This window comes from Panthera onca, chromosome A1, assembly GCF_046562875.1.
Source record: "Panthera onca isolate mPanOnc1 chromosome A1, mPanOnc1 haplotype 2, whole genome shotgun sequence".
Taxonomy (NCBI): Eukaryota; Metazoa; Chordata; class Mammalia; order Carnivora; family Felidae; genus Panthera; species Panthera onca.
Window position 1 is genome coordinate 985228 of NC_138339.1, and position 17392 is coordinate 1002619.

The 17392-nt window shown below is 62.7% G+C and overlaps 1 long non-coding RNA gene across 1 annotated transcript; it reads right to left on the bottom strand.

The window, feature by feature from the left end:
• Positions 1-6270: 6270 nt before the first annotated feature.
• LOC144615884 (uncharacterized) lies at positions 6271-9306 on the bottom strand. Its single transcript, XR_013554543.2, has 2 exons — positions 8242-9306; positions 6271-6869 (listed from the first exon to the last, which is right to left on the bottom strand). It is a non-coding gene; the product is annotated as an uncharacterized LOC144615884 (long non-coding RNA).
• Positions 9307-17392: the final 8086 nt, after the last annotated feature.

The window sequence follows — 17392 nt, forward strand, 5'->3', positions numbered from 1 at the left end:
ATTGGGCCCAGAGCTTGTGAGGCGGGGTCACCGCAGGACTGTGCTGGCCGGGGTCCCCATGTCGGGGTTGAGCCCGGTCCCTGAGCTGTTTCAGTGAGCGATTTGCTCTGTTCAGAAGAAGAGAAGATTTGAATTAGTGAATCTCTCCAGTGTCCGTTCAGTGGAAAATGATCGGGTTGTCCTGCCTGGGAGAGCGCACAGAAACCCACAACTGGACCAGCCTTCCTGCCGCTCTGACGAGGAGACAAAGTGCCGGGCACCGTTGTCCAGTGTCCGCACGGGAACCAATCCCGAGATCCACGTGTCCACGCGGCTCCCTGCGGAAGGAGGCTGGGGGGTGCCAGGAGACACCCCGATCCGAGGCTCGTCTGCCCCAGTGGGGAGGTGCACAACCCCGCGTGGCTCCTTCACGTGGTCCCAAAGAGGCCACGCGGGTGGGACGGCCCCTCGTTGCCGTCCTTCCCTGTCCCCTGCGTTGACACCATTAGCCCATCCGCTGACCGCATGGGGCGCTGCTTTGGAGGTGACATCGGGACCCGGTGACCACAACCCAACATGATGTCCCTCATTGCCCCGACCACGACCAAACCCAGATCTTGTCTCCATCCACCAATGCCACTGCCCCGTTGGCCACGGCCATTTGGACCACGGTCAAGTCTGCTATTTTAGTGATGGTTCCAGGAGGACGTTTCTGGCGTAACAGAGGGTAGGAAAGTGGGGACACTGCTTGAGGACCAGGAGGCAGGCCACTATCCACAGTTTACATTTAATTCCAAATGCCCCCCTGCCCCCCCCCCCCCCACTGTCACTCTCAGCAACAGTGAGAGGAGGGCCTGTGGCGGTAAGGATTGCTTCAGCCGTGGTGGACGGGACATCAGAAGGAGCAAGGACTTACAGAAACGAAATCTAGAGGATGGTCCTGGCTTGGCTGCCGGGGGCTCAGGGGTCAGACGGGGCCCTGCCCCCTTCGTCTCGGGGCTCCATCATCTCAGCCGGCGGCAGGGCCCCGTGTTCCAGATGCAGTCCTCATGTCCCCCCGGAAACCAGCCAGGGAAAAGGAAGAAGGTGTGTCCCCTTCCCTAAGGACATTCACCCGGAGACACCCCCCCCCCCGCCCCCCCCGATCACGAGCCAGTGACTGGGACCCAGCCCCGTGGCTGAGCAGGTGCGGGGAGGCCGGGACACGGACGCCCCCAGCTACACGTTGGAGAGTCTCTTGTAGGACACGAGGAGGGACGCTCACACCGGACACCTGGGGGGTCACCGCAGACCCGCCTCCCCTGCCCCTGGGGGAAGGCCCGATGACTGTAGTCTGAGCAGCGAAGAGTTGTGACTTTAACTTGCATTTCATTGCGAGGTGGGGAGTTTGAGGACTTGCTCGCTTGCCATTGGCCACGGGCACGTCCTCCGCGGAGAATTGCCTGCCTGTGACCTGTCACCTGTTGCACATCCGCCCTGTTTTCTGGGTTTCCCGAGCTCCTCGCACGTGCTGGATGGCAGTTCTGATCTCTGCGTGTGTTGCACATTTCCCCAGTCTGTTGACCTACTGTCTTTTAGAAGTTTCGCGTTTCCGTGTGGTCCCTCTGCCGGTTGTTCTGTCTGGTGGGCCTTTTTTTTAGCAGCTGGTTTAAGAAGGACCGAATTCCCGAAGATCGAAGATTGTAAACCCACTGTCTTCTGTTTGCTTCTGACACATTTGTAGTGTGTCAGTGTTTAGGTCTTAAAGTATTCGGAGTTCATCTTTGGGGTATCATCCCCGCCCCCCCCCCCCACCAAATGTACACTCATTTGTCAAAATACAGGTTATCGAGCAATTTATTTTTCCTCCGTGGATCTGCAAGTCATGAAAGTCATGCGGTGATCGGACCTGCTTCGTTGGCATGACTGTGTCTGCACCAGCTCGCGGGCGGGTCCCCTCCCCCCTTCCCGCTTCGCGGCATCAGCTAGTTCTTTGTTACTTGGTAGTTCTTCCACGGGGATCCTGGGGCTCCGATTCTGTTGGAATTCCGATTAGGGTTACAGTGAATTCGCGGAGTGGACGCTCCACACCGCCGAGCGCCGCCCCTCGGGAACATGACACATCTGTCCAGCGATTTAGGTATTTCTTGGGTTTGGTGCTTAACCTTTCTGTGTTTCACTAACACACGGAAAACATACAGGGCGACTCCTGGTTTACAAACGGGGAGGGGCGGATGGTGACAGGTGCGGGGGAGCAGCCCCTTCCCGCAGAGAAGGCGACCGTCATCGGTGCTCTCAGTGCTCACGGTCACTTGTGCTCTGTGACCCGGGGCTGGCCAGGGTCCTGTCCTCCGGCTCACAATTCCACACACGGGTGTGCTCCTATTCCCGAGGCCTCAGGCGGCTGTTCGGGCAGTGCCCCGAGACGCGCAGTGACAGGGTCACGAGCTTTCAGAATTTCGCAATAGAAGAAAAGCCAACGCTAGAGGTATGTGACATAGGGGCCACAGATGAGGACACACTGCTTAGAGATCAGCTCTTATCGCCTGTGGGTTTCCTGCCACCTCTGTGGGGGCCGCACCCCAACATCTGCGGCAGATGTTTGTCATTTCGGCCTTCTTGCGTCCACCCCCCCTTCTGCGTTTGGGCAGCCCTGCCCTGAGGGCTCACGGTACAGGCGTCCCCCGGAGGGAACCAGGACAGCGGATGCTGGCTCTGCACGGCCTGGTGGCCCCGGGTTCCCGGAGCCCCACTCGGGACCCCACCACACAGATTCGGTGGCTCAGGAGTCAGCGGAGGTGAGCCATGCGGACTGGAGCCCCAGTAGAGGTGACGCCCGGCCAGCCGGGGAAGGGACCTAGTGGTGGCCGGGCGGGTCAGGTCCCCGGAGACCTTTCCCCCTCGCCAGCTGCCTTCCTGCTGCGTGGCTGGGTCCTGCAGGGGAGGGGCCCTGGGGTCTTCATATATTTTGTCTTTTATTCCTTGCATTTGCAACTTACCCCTACCTGGGCCCTTCCGTGTCCCCTGATCCAGGAAGCTCCCACCCAGGGGTACCTCCCACGAAGGGGCCTGGTGGTCTGGGGCTCCCCAGGCATTAGCCCGTGGACCCCGTACACACCGAGAGCGGGGTCAGAGCAGAATCCATTGCAGGGTGGGTGGCCGGGTCACTGGGAGCCCTCAGGGTCCAGTGGCTGAGGCAGGACCCTTGCCCAGGCTACTCCTGGACCCGGTCCTCGGCTGGCCTCTGGCCTCCCGCACCCCTGTGCTCTTCTAGGCCTCGCTTTCCGGGCTTCCCGGAAAACCGGAGACCGTCTGATGTGATGCCAACGGGTCCACTGCTTCCGACTTGGGCAGATCTGTTCCTCTGCTCACAGCTGGCAGAAAGCTGGCGTGGCTGTCCCTAATCCTCGCACACCCTCGCCGTGGTGGGCTGTTCACAGCTGCCACGTTCACGTCCTGATCCCCGGAAACTGGGAAGGTGACCTTTCCTTAAATAGCCAAAATGTGATTCAGCAGATGTGATTAAGTTAGAGATCTTGAGATAGGAGATTATCCCGGATTAGCCGGTTGGCCCTAAATGCATCGTAAGTGTCCTTATGAGGGGGCAGGGCAGAGATCAGGTGCATACACGGGGAGGCCACCTGATGGACGACGGAGGCAGGGACCTGGCCACAGCCCAGGGACGCCTGGGGCACCAGGAGCTGGAAGAGGCAGGATCTCCATGTCCGAACTCTGGCCTCCAGGCTGGGAGAAGACACATTTCTATGGCTTTGAGCCACCGATGTGTGGTCACTTGTTCCTGTGGCCCCAGGACACTCAAACATCACCCTTTGGAGAGCCCACCCAGCGCTTGGGAGGGTGACCGTCCCTCTGGGCTGAGTGAGCCCCCCAGGGCCCCGCACACCATCTGAAATCATGTGGCTTTAGGGGACCGGCGTGCTGGGAACCTCGAGCACAGAGCCAAGTGCGGTGCTGGCCCGGGGGCCCCTCTGCTCCCGCTTAGGAGCCCTCGGCCCTGCCAGTTGCTTTCTCTCTTCTTGTGTCCTTGTCTTCGGTCTGTCCTCGGGCCCTTGCTCACGTCAGCGGCTGGGGGCTGCCTGTAAGCATCGAAACGGGCAGGGAGCCGGTGGGACACGGGGCCGGCCCGGCCTCTGCGGCCAGCAGGTGGGTCACGCACCGCCTGCCGCGGGACCTCTAGCTTCTCAAGACGCGGTCGGCATCTGTGACGACGACTTTAATCCAGACCTCCCAGTGCCGCTGGGGACGGGCACTGAGTGTGATCCTCACCGTCTGATTTGTTCAAACACGGTCCTGAGAGCCGCGTTGCAACGTGTCACAACACAAAAGGCCACAAGTGTCCTTGGGGTCCGGCGTGGCCGCTGGAGGAGGATGAGGTCAAAGCTCCGGGGAGCCTCCCACACGGGGTGGCTTTCAGCCACGTCACTCGTGCTCCGTGGGCCTGGGGTTCCGGAAGGTTTGGGCTGGATCTGGCTCAGGGTGTCTGCGGTGGGGGCCAGATGTCAGCCGAGCTGGAAGACGGGGAGGGGGACGGGAGCCGCCGGGGGCTCCCTCGCGGGGTCTCCCGGGGGAGGACCTCCCAAGCGCCGCCCGCCCGGACGGCCGCTGGGCTCACGGCCCGGTGTCCAGTCTCCCCTCGGACGTGCACTTGCCAAACGCCCCTGCGAGCCTCCGCGCTCCCCCTGAGGCTGGCTTCCTCGGCGCCCGGCCTCCGGTCCAGTGTCCCTTCACAGGGACTCGTCACGACACGCGCCAGCCGTATGCTTTCACTCCTACGTTACGCTGAAGTGAACTGGCGTCCAGACAGTACAGAGCACAGGTCGTACGTGGTCACTCGCTTCCCGTGTGCGTCCGGGCCTCCGCGCTCACCCCCCGGGTCACCCCACCTCACCCCAGAGTAGCCGCTGTTGTGGCCTCGATGGCCCTGGAGCGGCGGCCGCCCACGAGCTCCACCAGCCGGAATCCCGTGGCACGCACCTGTAGCCGCCCCCGCGGGGGCCACCGAGTCCCTGCCTCCCGCAGCCCCGAGCGCCCTGCCCCGGACGCAGGGGCGAGCCGTCCTGGTCTGCCAGCCCCGGCAGGCCTCGCGCTGACCACGCCCCTGACCAGCATCTGTCCTGCAGCCTCGCAGGGGACACCCAGCTACAGCCCACAAGGCAGGCCTCCCGCGGTCCTGGCCCACGGACCCTGGCAGGTAGTAAACGTTCACTGCCGTTTTGAGCGAGAAACCGGGGCAGCTGACCAACCGACGGAACACAGCGTTAACACGCCGTGTGCGCGACACGTCCGGGTGGTGGCTGGCACCAGCACTCGATTCTCCCCCCTTGTGCACACCTTCCATCGTGCGACTCGCTTCCAGTTCGCTCATCGAGCCGCCTTTTGATGGACACTTGGCTTGTTTCCGTGTTTGGCTGTCAGGGGAAAGCTGCCGCGAGCATTCTTCCGTAGCCTGCCTTCTTCTTGGGCGACTACCCAGGAGCGGGGCCAGGGGGTCAAGGTCGGGGGCCCTCTTGGTTTTATAAGAACCTACCCGACCACTTCCCAAAGTGGATGCACATTCGACGTTCCCACCGTCAGTGAGGGTTCCGACTGGTGGACCCGTCGACGCGTGGTGTCGTCGGCCTCGAGTTGCGGCCAATGTGTGGGGCGTGCGTGGGGAGGGGCGGTGCTTGGGAGGGGCCGAGGGGGCAGGGTCAGGAGGCTGTGGAGGCCACGCCCGGGTGCCCGAGGCACCACACACACACAGCCACAGGGCTCCTGCTACGTTTGAGCCTGAAATTCCCCGCCGGGCAGGTCGGGGCCTTGGAAGGGTGGGGGACAGGAAAACAGTGTAGGGTCGGTGGATCGGGGGCCATGACCGACTTGAATCAGGTGCTTGGTGGGCACACAGGGTGTGACCTGGGACGTGCCTGAGGCCTCGGACCTCGTCCGGGGCCGAGTGGAGTAGGGACTTGGTCCCGGGAGTCTCTTTGTGAGAATTCAGTTCTAATCACTGCGCCCCCTCCTCCCGCGAGCCTGGCTGTGGGGTGTGGCACGAAGGCAGGGGGCACGTGGAGAACGGAGCACTGGGTGCTGGGGCATCCTTAATTCCCGGCAGCCCTGAGAACACCCGGTGACACCGTAACTGGCACCAATGGGCCAGTTAAAGACAGAATCGTCTCAGGGGAAGGAGAGGAAACATCGCATTTTAGTGAGAGTTCACAGAATCACAACAAAATTATGCTCTGAAGTATCTGGCCGTTCTCTTGATTGCTTGGACTCGTTCGGTAATTATTGTGTGTAGGAAGCAGAAGGAAAATTTCTACTGAATTGTTTATGAAGCGCTGAGGTTTACTAAGTGCTAAGTGCGGCAACGCTATTTCCCGGTGTGCGTTTTATTACAATGCCAGAGCGGGCTCGGCGGGAGAGGTCGTGAGTTTTCTTCATTACTGTGAACTTGGCAACGAACGTCTTTCTGCATGAACCCAGTGGGCACTCCCGATTACTTCTACACTAATTCAGGAGGAGGAGTTGTGAGCCAGAGTGTGCAAACGTTTGGGGCTTCCGAACAGACGAGTTTCATGGTCTGTGGTTAATGACAGGAGACGGTTGGACTCATCAGGGTCTTTACGGCAACGGTGTAGCCGAGAGACCTTCCCGTCACCGTCAGCCGAGCCCCACGTGTGAGGGGCCCCTGAGGTCCCGATCCAGGGATGGTTCTTTTCCGCAGGGGGTGGACAGCAACGAGGCCGGAAGGTTCGGAAGCCGTGTCTTTGCGGAGGACGTTGTGTTGATTCTCCAGGGCTTCTCCTCCAGGAGCCAGAGGGCAGTCGTGTTAGGAGGCGTTGACGCCCACCGCTGTGACCTTTCCTTCCCTCCCACTTGGCCGTCGCAGGCATCACGGAGTGCTGGATCTAACGCACAGATACAATTCCGCCCAGTGGCTAGTTTGACACCATTCACGCGTTTGGGCTGGAACTGTTCAGGGCATCGGAAAAGCATAAGACTTTTAATGTAAATTCGGAAACTGCCAGGATTCTCCCTGCAAGACAAGGATGCCCTCGGTCCCCTGACGCGCTCACCCCCATCTTCGGGTCCCTGACACCTGCCTGCTCTCCACAAATATCTGATGTTTCTAAGTAACAAGTATTTAGAGAGATGCGGAGCCATGTAGTGGCTTTTTGAGCAGACCTAGTCCAGGGTGATACTTTCCTGTAGAACGGGTTAATTTTAAAGGAGAGAGAGAGAGAGAGACAGTGAGAATTCCACTCCGACAGTCCCTGAGGCGAATGAGCAGTGGTTGTGAGTAACAAGGCAGGTGACAGAAAGCAGCCTGGATGGGATGTGGGAGCCGCACCCCACCCCCGCGCCCCGCGGGGGTGAACGTTCCTGAACGTTCCTCAGGGATACGGGCGGCCCCTTCTGCCCTGGGCTGTGCGGGTCTGTGCAAGGAGTCCCGCGTCCCGGGATGGTGGGTCCCCACAGCGCAGAACCGGCTCCCGTCTCAGGGGTGAGAACGGCATTTCCTCAGCCTCGACGCTGGTGAGGCGATCGCGACGGGCTTTCTGCGAGTCGCCTTAGAAAGGACAAATCCTGGAACTAGAGCTGAGTGGCTTTTCATCAGCCCCAAACCACGAGGGAGTCGCTGACTACGCCAAATGCTCTGTAACCCAAGTGGTCTCACTTGGGGGACAGTCCCCATTTCTTCTGAGGGAAGGATTCTCTACCTGGGGGGTCATGCGGGCTGCAGGGTGGGTCGTTCCTAAGGGCAAGAGCCTGCATCCCCCGCCCCCTCCCCCAGGACTCTGGGAAGGGGAGGAGCCCAGGGCACTGGCGTGTGAGAGCCCCCCTTCCCCCGGCCCACTCTGTCCCCGGGAGGCGGCCCCAAGCACACGTGACCCAGAACTCCAGGGACGACTGTTCAACTGATGGGCGATTTCACACTTCTCACCCAAAACCCTGTATTATAGAGACATCGCCATCGATTTGATGTTTACAGACTCTTGGCAATCAATGTGTGATATTAAAGTGTCAGAAGAGAAGCCCGTGCCCCCCCCTCCCCGGAGAAATCACCCCTGCGCTGTTGTCTCCCAGTGAATGTAATGAGTGGAGAGAAAGCCAACAGCAATCACATCGAGCCCTCGGCTGGCGGCCGCACGCACAGCTGGTGTCTTCCCTGCAGGACCAGACCGTTGCTCTGGCCGCGGATTCTCTTTCTAAAACCTTACAAATAGAATTTGGGGCCCAAAGTAAGAAGTTAACAGGCGCACGGGGAGATGTGCATACGCGTCAGCGAGAGAGAGGACGGGCAATGGAGCGTCTGCACGCTGGGTCCAGACACAGGGGCTCCCGGAGGCAGAGGTCAACATTTGCGACATTGCTGAAGGACACAGAAGACAAACAAAGGCGAGATTCAGAATTGCAGCAAAGAAATAGCAGTGACGATTAAGTACATCTCCCAACCATTACAATAAGCACAAATCTCGGGCCCAGTGAATGGGTGTGACACAGTTTAGACACAGCCGAGCAGACAGCGTGTGGGCTGGAGACGGGCCAGCGGGAAATACCCAGAGTGAGTCACGGACACGGAAGACACACAGGCGCTCGTGGGGGCAGGGGACTCCAGAGCCACGGGGAGAGCACAGGACTGGCATCTGCAGAGACCGGGACGGGGAACTCCCAGGTTCGGGGTGACGAGAGACATCCCGGCCCCTCAGCCCACCCGGCGCGGGGTCGTCGCTCTCCGGCACCTCCCGTGGTCTGCGCGGCTGTGGTCCCGAGCTGGTTCCGGTCCCGGCTCCCCAGCGGGAGGCCACGGGTCCGTGAACCCCTCCTGGTTGGCGTTGTCAGCGGTGGCTGCGCCCTGAATGCGGGGGTCTCCTCACAACTCACAACCCAGCCCCCGTGGTGACGGTTTCGGGGGCTGGGGCTCCGGACGGCCAGGGGAGCCCTTGTGAGTGGGATCGGCGATTGCGGTCCTTGTAGGGGACACGGGAGGGGACTCGGTGCGCACCTGTGGCGGGACGGGCTCCGTGGGCGAGCACCCCAATCTTGACGCCCCGCTCCCAGACTGCTGAGAAACAGGCCTGTTGTCCACAGGTCTGTGGTGCCTAGTTACAGTGGCCCCACGGGTTCCGTGGTCCTCGAGAGCAGAGTGCGGGCTCCTGCTTCGTGGACGCAGAGGCGTGGCTGCAGATTGGCTTCCAGCAGCCCTTCCGTTAGTGGAACTGACTGGAGCCCTGTGCCCTGTGCCCTGTGCCCTGTGGGGCTCCTGGTGCGGCTCCTGGTGCGGCTCCCTCCTTGGTTGTTGTGTCTGTGTCACTATGGCGACGGGAGACACCTGGCCGGAAGCCCAACGAGAGCGGGGCCCCTGCCCGGGGCCAAGAGGGCTGTGAGCGAGCAAAGGGCCCCTCTGCCCCTCGGAGGGCGGGTGTGAGGTGGGCGCCGTAGGGCGGGCTCACGTGGACAGCCAGTGGGGACCCCCTTCTGTCTGGCGGGCATCCAGCAGTCCAAGGCTAACCCAGAAGGGTTCCTTCTTCCTTGGGACATAGGGCCTTGGGACCCTTCAGGGACACCGGACAAAGGGACTCAGCAGAGATGCTCAGCTGGGTTCCCAAAAACTTCGGCTGTCGATGAAACAGGTTTGTGCTCTAATCACTACGAGAAAGGGTTTGTGGCAGCGTCTTTGCGGCATCTAAAGCGTGTGAGGCACTTGGGCGTCCCGTGGGGGGCGCGTCTTCCCCAGCCACCGTCACCCTGGTGGGATCGGCGCTCCCGCAGCAGCGGGCGGTGATCCTGAGGCCACACCAAGGTCACCCGTGACCAAATCCACACGGATCCCTCCACCGCCTCTTAGCTTTCGTCTGACTCACACCTGTTGGGAGAAAACCATCCGAGAGCAGGAGGCGCTCGGGGCACGGGGGCTGGGGGAGGGCTCTGGGTCTCAGGGAGGTTAGCTGGAACATCGGTCAGGGTCCCTGAATGTGACCAGCTCGTAGCCGTTTTCGAGGGCCCGTGGTGGCATTTTGGGTGGCGTTTAGCAGACTCCGGTCCCACCCATTGTAAGCTTGACAATTTTGGAAGTCTCCACCCTCATTACGGCTGCTTACCGCCCCCCCCGCCCCCCCAGCAATGCTGCGGGAGTGAGTCTCCTGTGTCGGCCCTCCAGGTGTTGCTTCCAGGGGGGTGGGGCCACCGGAGCCGTTCCTGCCTTTGGCGCCCCTAACCTGCTCCCCTGGGAGCCACGGAGAGACTTGTCGGCCAGGAAGTCGGAAAAGACGCTCTGTGCTTGTGGTCTCGGGAGGGACCTCTCTCCAGGGAACGAGAACCCCCAGACCCCTCTCGGGGGGGGGGTGCTGGGTCCACACAGGTGTCACAGGGAAGCTGAGTCTGTCTGATGCTGGGTCTGGTGTCAGGAAGCCCCGCTGGCTCTCGGACTAAACTCCCTGGTCACACCGGCCTCTGTCAGTGACTCGTGTGCTGCTCTGGCCCGTCTGCCACCGTGTCGTTTCTAAACGTGCAGAATTGTGTGCAGAGAAGGGCGCGTGAAAACCTGTTTTAAAAAAGTGCCGACTGTCAAAGAATTCGTTCGACTCACCGATCACCAGGAGAACCGATAAGGCGTTGAGATCTGGTCCAAAGGAGAACCCAGTTAGGAATAGTGAAGTAAATGTATTAAAAAGTGAACCAGTGACCTCCACCCAGAGGGCGACCGTCAAGTGCCAGTTCAGCAGACGACGTGGTTCTGCTTCTCCAGAGACGAGCGACGCGAGGCGGCTCAGATACGCGGCCGGAAAGGTATAGACGGCCGTCTGTTCTTCCGTTTCAGGTTGTCTCCTGACTTTTCCCGACACGTGATCGGTTTGGGCGGTCCCGCACCCAGGGCGGTGGGAGCCACAGGACCATGGGCGGGGGCGGGGGGTCCTGGGTGCGCATGGGAGCCTCTGCCGCCACCGTCCCCCGACCTGCTGCTCGCCAAAGCCAGCCTCCCTGCTCCCACCTCGGGGGGGGGTCCCGGGACCCGCCCCCCCCCCCCCCCGCCCCCGGTGCTTTTCTCTTCACCCCCACCCAGCCCTCCTTGCGCGAACCCACCTGCACCCACCACCCAGGCCTGGACGGACCGACGGCTCCACTGTTCTGTGGTTTAATCTGCTCGGCGGACTCCACGAGCGCGCCCTTGCTGGTTCCGGGCATTTCGGACATATTTCGGGATGTGAGTCCCGGAAATGACTCCAGATGCCGTTCCTCAGCCTGCACGGTTCCGTGGCTCTGTCAGTGCTCGGCTCGGGGGCACCCACCGGGCCAGACCCCAGCCACCCGCGTCCAAGGTCAGCAGGGACGGAGCAGCACAGGCGACGGTCCCCGAGGGGGGACGAGGCTGCGGGGGCCAGGTGAGGCCGCGACGCGCTCGTGGTGACCATCTGACAACCGACTGCGGGAATCCAGAACGATCCAGGACCTGTCTCAGCTTGACTTTCCAACAGTTGGTTCTACTCTGGGCGCCTGTGTCTCCGCCCGCCCTCCGCCCCCGGCCAACAGTGTCACCTCGTTCTGGTTTATCCGAGAGCAGGAGCACCATTGGCAGGTCACAAAGGTCAAGACAGTCTGGTGAGTACAGCTCTCCAGGGCCGAGGTCAGAGCCGGGACAAGGCAGAGACCTGGCCTGGGCGTGACGCTGCTCTAGTCGCACTAACACCTTTAACCGCACGGAGTGACGCGCCTGGAGTCGGGCACGGTGTGCGGCAGGAGGCCCGAGTCCCGAGCCGGCTCTGGGCCGACTGGTCAGTGACTGAGGTGCGTGGCCCTGTCCAGCCACGGACCCCGGCGCGGCGCGAGGACGTACAGCAGCGAGTACCCCGCGCGGCCCGGCGCCTGGTGGGGAGGAGGCCGTGGATCCGGACCCGCGCGCTACGCGCGTACGGCGTGGTCCCTGCGGGGCTAGACAATAACCACGGAGGGGCCGGCGCTGTCCCGCCCCGGGGTCCGCCGACCTTTCTGCCCACCTGCCCTCGCTCCCTGTCGGGTCTCTGGGAGGGGCTCGCAGCCCACACTGCTGTCTGCCTTCCTCGCGGTGAAGCTGGGACAGTAACGCCCAGCCCCGACTCCCCCGTGGCTCCCGTGGCCTCGGCTCATCCTGAGCCCAGGCCCCTGTCTCTGTGCTGGGTCGGTTCTGCTCACGAAGCAGAGCCCCTAAGCTGCCTCCCCCAGTTCCTCCCGTGCCGGAGTCCACTCTCGCTTTGTGAGGGTCCCGACCCCACCGAGGGGGCCGGGCGGGCGGAGAGAGGGGCGTGGACCCGGCAGAGGAGCCAGAAGCCACAGCGAGTGAACGGCGCACCTGTGCCAACGTGGCAGCTGCCGGGGCCGCCACGGAGCCGCTGGCCCCGCCCCCGGCCGCCACGGCACGGTGGCCACGCCCCCTGCTGCCGAGGAGCCGCTGGCCCCGCCCCCGGCCGCCACTGAACGGTGCCCCCCCCCCCCCCACCCCGCCGCCACCGCCACTGCCACCGCCACGGAGCCACTGGCCACGCCCCCTGCTGCCAAGGAGCCGGTGGGCCCGCCCCCCGCCGCCAGCGAAGTGCCTGTGAACCTCGTCGGCGGAGCCCCTCTGCCCCCCTGTCCTGCTCAAGGTCTCCTCCAGAGGGAGAGGCCTGCTCCCCGGTCTTCCAGGAGCAACGCTGGGCCGCGAATGCACTTGACTCAGTGGACTTAATAAAGCACATTGGTCTCCCCAGTGTTGGTGGGCCTCATCCAATCAGTGGAAGGCCGACTAGAACAGAAAGGCTGTGAGGGCACCTGGATGGCTCAGTCGGTTGCATCTGACTCCTGGTTTCAGCTCAGATCATGATCTCATGGTCATGACGTCAAGTCTCACATCAGGCTCCTCCCTGACAGCACGGAGCCTACTTGGGATTCTCTCTCTCTCTCTCTCTCTCTCTCTCATCCCCTTCTCTCTCTGCCCCTCCCCCGTGCACTGTCTCTGTCTCTCTCAAAAATAAATAAATTTAAAAAAAAAAAGAAGAAGAAGAACAGAAAGGCCATGAGCCAGAGTTGCTCCCACCTGACTGCCTGGACCTGGGACGTGGGTCCTTCTGGCCTTCGGACTCGAGCTAAGACAGCAGGTGTTCCTGGGTCTGGAGCCTGCTGGCTCTCAGACTGGCTCATCGGCTCTCCTGGCCTCCAGCTGGCCACCTGCCGATCGTGGGACTTGTCAGCTTCCACAGATGCCAGTTCTTCACCAGGAGTCTCTTCCTGGGTGTACGTCCTGATGCTCCCCTGGGGACTCTGGCTGGTGCGCTCTCTCCCCTGTCCCTCGTGTGACCGCCAGAGGAAACATCAGATCTGCTTCTGGGAGGACCGGAAGCCCGCCTGCTTCAGGTCCTGGGTCTGGGAGGGGTCAGCCGTGCCAAGCCTCCCGATGTCTCGGACTCAGTCCCTCATCTGTCGCACAGGTGACAGGGGTGCCCACCAGCGCGGTCGTGAGGGTTACCTGGAAGGAGGCAGGCAATCACCTGTGCGGGCGGGATGTCCCGACAGCACGAAGGCTGCTGACGTCTCCTAACGTGTGGGTGAAGAGGGCGGGAGGGCTTGCTGTCTCCCTGGGGCCCCAGAGTGGCTCTTTTGGGGACCCTCTTCCTTCCCCGCTTTCCCTGGTTGGGCTGCGTGGGTCCAGCCGGCGGGTAGGCCCGGGGAGTGTCTGCTGCCCCTTGTCCCAGAGCAGTGAGCCTGCCCCGTGGGTTTGTCCAGAGACTGTGCAGGGGCTGGTGTCAAAAAAGCTCCCAGAAGAAGGGCAACTTTGGAAGTTTCCACCCCTGTGCCCCAGGCTGAGGGCGTTGCCGACACACATATGAACGTGAGCACGTGGTGGTGGTGTCACCCGCCTAGGGCCGTGGCCCCTGAGGCGTGTTCCTCTTCTGTCGGCCTTCTTGGAGGCCCCTGCGCCTGCACCTGGACCTGGACAGCACCTGGACATATTCAGGCACCTGCACCTGTCTATCGTCTGTGTGTCCTAGTGCCTCTGTCCCTCCGAGCTCCCAAGACGCTCACCTGAGTCACCACCCCCTGATGGGGAACTCCCTCGCTCTCTTTTCAGAGAAAAGTTCCTGGCCTTTCCTGCCTCAGGCTGGCTCCTGGGGCGTGCACCTGTCCTGCCCGGTCCCGGGGGCCTGGTGGGGTCTCAGACGGGCTGCGGTGCCCAGACGGGACTTTCCTCTGCAGCTGGGTCAGCATGCTCCACAGGTGGCTCACCTTGCCTCCTGGAGGTGGCTGACCTCGCCACCCAGGACAGCATTTCACCCTGGGTCCCGCGGCCTGGAGACCACCCCCTACGGCGGCTCGTTCTTTCATGTGTGTTTCCTGGCGGCTCTCGCGGTCCAGGCAGCTTCTCGTGCTTGCGGGCCCGTCTCCTCCTTTGAGTGACTGGTTCATTCCTTCTACCTGCCGCGTGTCCCTCTTCGATCTGTGGGAGTTTTGAGAGTAGACGTCACTCCCCCAACGCTCTATGAGTTCTGTTTCCGAGCCCCCCGTGTCTTTAGTTTTGACTTCCCTGCCTGTTGTCACGCTGAACTTTTTAGATTACTCAGATGTCGATGGATAGTCCTTCAGCCGCTTAGAGAACGGACGTTGGGGACGCTCCTGACCTCAGAGACACTGCCTGGGGAACAGAGAGGCGGGATAGAAACCAGCTGGCAACTCTGAGTCACGGCTGGAGCCGGCTCCGTGCTGATGAGGAGGGAGGACCGACGGGCTCAGAGGGGCTGCTCTGACATCGGCCCAGCCTGCGGACAACCACCCACACCCGCCTGCGGGACGCACAGTTTCTCTGAGCGGACGCCCGCCCGCCTCCCCGGCCCCAGACCTCCTTCCATCTCACACCTGTGGGGGTGGGGTAGCACAGTTTCCACTCTGCTGCGACCATCTCAGGCCAGCAGTGACCTGGGGCCGGCTCGGTGGCCGTCAGAGTGTGCGGGAAGGCGAGGGAGGGGCCGCCGGCCCCCTGGAAACCCTGCGTGTGATCATGGCTTTTCTGCTTCCCAGAAGGTCCCCTGTAGGCCTCTGGGCTCGCCCCACCTGGACCTTCAGTGCCCAGCGATATCCCAGACCTGGGGTGGGGGGCACCCCAACACGCTGCGTGCCTCCGTCCGCTCGACGGGGAGCTCGGCCCCGCCTGGATCCTGGGCCCCCAGGAGATGTCTCGCCTACGAGCACCAGGGTGGCCCTGAGCCCTGGCAGGCGCTCTCCACATCCTTGTGAAGCAGGCTCTGCTGGCGGTGAGTCTAAGTCTGAGCACGACTGACCCCTGATGGTCTCTGTGAGCATGAGACCGGGGACTGTTCTGTTCTCGTTACCAAGTCAACGAGGCCCTGGCCAAGAGTCCGCCCCCACGGGGCACAGCCGCTGCAGGGCGGGAGCTATGGGGGGCGGGGGGGGGGGGAAATGAGGTGGGGCGGAGGCACCCTGCGGGCCCAGAGCAGGGGAGCGGCTGCTGGGGAGGCTGACGGGGCCCCGGCTTCACCCCTGCTCCCCGCCCACAGGTCTCGGGAGCTCTCCTGCCACCTGCACCTTGTCCCACCGCGGTTTCCTGACGTTTCAGCCGTGTCATCCGGGGCTGGAGAGGACATCTTACCTCCTCGGTTGGGGGCAGCTCCTGGGACTCACCGGACTGCCCCCCTCAGCCTCGCCCCTCTTCTGGGTGAATGGGAAGGTGACTTTAGAGCCCGCCTGCCTCTGGGCACCGGGGAGGGTCCGCCAACGACCCTCGGGGGGCCCCACTGAGCTGTCCCCGGTCTCCTGGGCCGGCGATCGGCACAGGATTGAACTTTTCTGGCTCAGCCTGCCATACACGCTGAGCTGAGGAGAGAGGTCCGATGGCGGTGAGGACATTGTGGCCGGGCCTCCGGCACCTGGCAGGAGCGGGACAAAACTTGGTTGAATTAATGGAATTATGGATGGAATAATGGAATTAATGAATTAATGGAAGGGCCCCGGCAGGCTTCCAGGACTGTAAATTCCGGCCTGTTCTTAGTGCTCCCTGTCCGTCAGTTCGGCCAGGGCGGGTCCATGCCTTTTCTGTCCTGTGGACGCGGAGCCGGGAGGGACCCCCGTCTGGGCAGAGGGCACACGGGCCTCAGGCCTGAGGCAGACCCGGTCGGTTGGCGTGGGCACTGGTGGCCCTCAGTCCCCGGCCCCTCGATGGCTTCAGAGCAGCGGCCCCCCAGGCCCGAGGGGTGGAGGCACGGGTGTCCCTGGACGTCAATGGTGACAGGATGCCCCAGTCTGCTCTACCCACGCCAGGTCCCGGGCTCCTGGGGCTAATCGTCCCCAGCAGACCTGGCCACACGCTGGGTCCCCGTGGCCAGCTGGCCTCTCATAAGGCTGGGGAGACTGTGGTGTGGATACAAGTGGGCATGACCTCTGACGGCCACCGCCAGGCGTCCGTGTGAGCCTGTTTCCGTCCTGGGCCCCCTGAGCTCGGACCGCCTGGGGGGCCTGAATCTCACGGTCGCACCCGGCGTGTTCCTCTGGGCAAGGCCGTCCCCCCAGGGCTGCCGTCCCCACAGAAGACCCGGGAGCCTTAGCTGCGGGGTGACCGGCGCACAGGCAGGCAATCCCCGGGGGACGGGCCGCCCAGCCGGACGGGGCTCTGGATCACAGAACAGCTTCTTCAGGAATGGCCGGGAGGGAGGGGCGGCCGGCAGAGGAGGGAGACCCCACCCGTCAGTAAAGCTGCTCGGCTTCCAGGGTGGGGACGCGGGTGGACGGGGCGGGGGGAAGGGGGGCCGGCAGCATCTTTCACACCGGGAGGGGCTACGTTCGGCACCAGAAGGAAGCCTGGGGTGGGGGTGGGGGGGCCGGGACAAGGGGCCCCTCACGTCTCGGTTTATTTCATTTCTCTGCCTCTTGTGGGGTTGAAAGTGGATTTTATGCGAAGCCACGTTGACAGAGCAAACGTCATCAAACCCCCTTACACGAAAACCGGCTCCACGCCTGCCGCCAGCCAGAAGCATCCTGCCTGTCCGCCGTCCACTCCTGGCCTGCTTCTGCCTCGCTCGGTCCCGGCAAAGCCTCCCTGACTTGGGCAGATGTTGCACGTGGGCCGTGGCAGGCAGCCCCTCTCCCCACGCCCCCCCCCCCCCGGCCCTGCGCCCCTGTCCCGGACCCAGCTCTGCCTCCTCTCTCCTGGGGGATCAGAATCGGGAGCAGTGGGCCGGCCGGCCCGGCAGCCTCCGACACCCCAGGCTTCCGGGCATGCAGCCCAGACGTGAGCGTGGTGGGGGCAGGTAAAGGCCGAAAATGCAGCCGTGACAAATGGCTAAATGTTTAATGTGCTTTGGATCAGGACGTCTCCGCCTGGGTGTGACGTTTACCGTGGGACCGTTTGCTTTGCGCAACAGGTGAGAATTTCCGTTCCCTTTGGACCTTCGGTGGGGGGCTCAGGCTG